Below are 3,429 nucleotides of genomic sequence, written 5' to 3' on the forward strand. Positions count from 1 at the left end.
CAGTTCTGAAGAATGGCAAGAAAAGCACATTTCATGAATGCAAGATACAAAGGAATAAAACCAGAGCAAAAATGGGCATTCATGTGACCTATTAAGGTACAGCCTTAACCTGTGAAACGTTTCCTTAACCTGTGAAATGGATAATTATACCTGTCTTAGAGAAGAGTTGTAAAAGAAGAAATTGCATTAATAGTGAATATGACAGTCTGTACACAGAGTTTGACACTTGGAAAGGTTTGTTAACTGTGTGTGTTCTGTTTCCATCTGAAGTTATACAAGTAGAGGAGGCCTGGAGAGGCTGGCAAAACACAGGTATAGGAGTCTAGGCAGGATAATATACAACAATCCCTGGCTGGAAAGAGGTGACATGGGACATCCTAGCCTCAGAAATCCAGAGTTCTGCCAGCAATCTCAAGACACCTGGAAAACCAAGTCAGGAGTGAGTGGAAAGCAGGACCTCAGTCATGAGCACCAAGCGGAAGCCCAGTCTCTCTGAGGTTAGCCACCACTGGTCAGATGACAAGAGCATTGCTGATATTTTTATTCATTTTTTTCAGATAATGGGTTTTGGTTTTGTTTATACCCTCTTCTATTCCTAATCCAATCACTTATTTTTAATATATTTTATTTCTTTTTTGGGGGGGGAGGTGTGTACCAGGGATTGAACTCAGGGGCACTTGACTGCTGAGCCACATCTCCAGCCCTATTTTGTATTTTATTTAGAGGCAGGGTCTCACTGAGTTGCTTAGTGCCTCACTTTTGCCAAGGCTGACTTTGAACTCTCCATCCTCCTGTCTCAGCCTCCGAAGGCACTGGGATTACAGGTATGTGCTACTGGGCCTGGCAATATATTTTATTTCTTAAAAAGGCATTTTGTGTTGTAAATTAACCTCTAACTTTAGTTGTTTCTTATGTAGTGCATTCATTGCTGTTTAGTGCTAAGTATAATTTCTAGTATGATATCTTCTTTAACAATTGAAGTTTCCAAACATGTTTCCTGACCTTTTATGGTTGATTTGAAGCTAAACTTACTCTTGTCATAAAATGTTTCTAAATGTTAACAATTCTTTAAAACTTATTGTTTTCCTTCATTATTTAATTCATGACCAATAGTTTAAGATAGTTTATGGTTCTTGAAAAGAATATATATTTTCTATGAGAGCAGACATAATCTTTTATATGAAACTATTAGATCAAGCTTATTAATTTTATATTTTATAAGAGAAAAAAATGACTGGAACCCATTACTTGTAGGCAAGGATATATTCTATAGTATTGCAGAAGAGAACAATAGGTAACTTAAGCAACTGATTTATAAACACTCAAGCTTCATTGGGCTGCCAGTGGATAACCCTGAGGCATGTTCTACTCAGTCTCCCAGTGTTCCACAGTGGTAGCTGGCTTGATAACACATCTCTAACTGACTTTCTTCCCTTCCTTTTATCATGTCTCTACTTCCCTGCTAGTGTTTCTTGGGATCACCTTTCAAATAAACTATCTGCCCTTGCATTGTTTTCCCAACTTGTGCTTTTGGGAAAACCAACCCATGATGTCTAACTTTCCTTTGGTTAATAAGGTCATATGTATCATTTCCCACTTTTCATTATAATTTTTATATATTTTCCCCTCTTCTTTTGTGAGAAGTACATAGTTCACTTTTTAAAAAATCAACCTGGAAATTTTTGTCTCTTAAAAGTTTAATCCAGAGGTTAACCAATTACTCCCATAGGCCAAATCTGGCCTGAAACCAGATTTTTATATGGCCTGCAAGCAAAGAATGGTTTTTACATTTTTAAAGGGTTGCAAAAACTGTATGTGATTTAAAATGCCTAAAATATTTATAATCAACTTTTACAGAAAAGTTGGTCCTTTGCCAGCTCCTAGTTTAATCCACACATATTTATTATGATTGCTGCCATACTGTATATATTGCTAACAGTTACAATTTTAATACTGTTTCCCTTGCACTTTTCTCCTTTGCTGTTTTCTGTTGGGTTGAAAAAAGTTTTTGATCTTTTTCTTCTCCTTGCCTTATCAACTAGGAAGCAATAGATGCCATTATTTTTGTTGTTATTGTATTTTTTGTGGGTTTTTTTAGGATAAATTAAATGATTTAATATTATTAACATTTACAAAAACAGTCACTTGTAACATGCTGATATAATTAGAACAACCAGTTTTGGGGTTACTGATACAAGAATTTCAACAACCATCTTAGAGCCTCCTTAAAACATAAAAATTGGGCTGGGGATGTGGCTCAAGCGGTTGCGCGCTCGCCTGGCATGCGTGCGGCCCGGGTTCGATCCTCAGCACCACATACCAACAAAAATGTTGTGTCCGCCGAGAACTGAAAAATAAATATTAAAAATTCTCTCTCTCTCTCTCTCCCCTCTCTCACTCTCTCTTTAAAAAAAAAACATTGTTTAAAAAAAAAACATAAAAATTGAGACAATGAATTGATGCAAGCATACTACATCTCAGAAAAATACTCTTATTGTAAATATTAATACTCAGCAAAATATAATCACTGATATTGTGTCTTGAGCCAGGTTTTTAAATTTGGGTTAGGCCAGTGGGGGTGGGGGGAGTTCCCAATGGAAGAAGGACAATGAGGAGAACTGTTTTGGGGGAGCAGAGTTATATATCAGAACAACAGAAAAATATTTTTAAAATGAAAATATATGTTTCAAAGCATATGCATCAGAATCCCATGGTAAGTTGAAACTTTTTTAACAAGTTCCCAGTATGAAAAATGCATATTAATGAGAATTTAGAGAGCCAAGACACATCTTAGTCTTGCTGAGTGCAAGAGTATGGCTTTGCATTTTGTTCAGTGTCACTACTAAATTGTAGGGACTTTAGAAATGATGATCTATTTTTAAAAAGATATTGCTTATTTAAAATAAACTATTTTAGTTAAAAGATTTGACCAGGTAACAGCTCACGGGCATCACACTGACTTTCAGGTTTTACCTCTCAAATTTCCTGAGAAATCAGTAAGAAAAACGAAGCTTTCCTCACCTCAGTTTTCTAGATGAATACACAGGCAATATTGCAGTTAAAGGACAAACTGAGGAATGCCTCTTACTTAAACCAAATGGGAAGAAAACTTAAAACAATCTGCTATAAACTGCAAGACAAAATGCACCTCAAAACTGAACAGAGCATGGCTCCTTGACTAAGTAAAGGACGAAGCATGATTATCCACTTGAAGTTCCCATAACATCATGAGTGCAATTCAGTTTTGGGAAAATGGTTTAATGTATCTCTCAGAAACAAAATAGTTTATACTTTGCATAACAAACAAAACAGTGCTTATGATGCCCAGTGAACCTTCATTCTGTCCTATACTTCTGAAAGCAAATCCAAGGTGGGGTGGCCAACCAGGACAGTGAACGGGTAGTCCTTAATGACTTTGCCCCCCTGGTA

The sequence above is a fragment of the Spermophilus citellus genome, assembly GCF_964194105.1.
Source record: "Spermophilus citellus genome assembly, chromosome: 16".
Taxonomy (NCBI): Eukaryota; Metazoa; Chordata; class Mammalia; order Rodentia; family Sciuridae; genus Spermophilus; species Spermophilus citellus.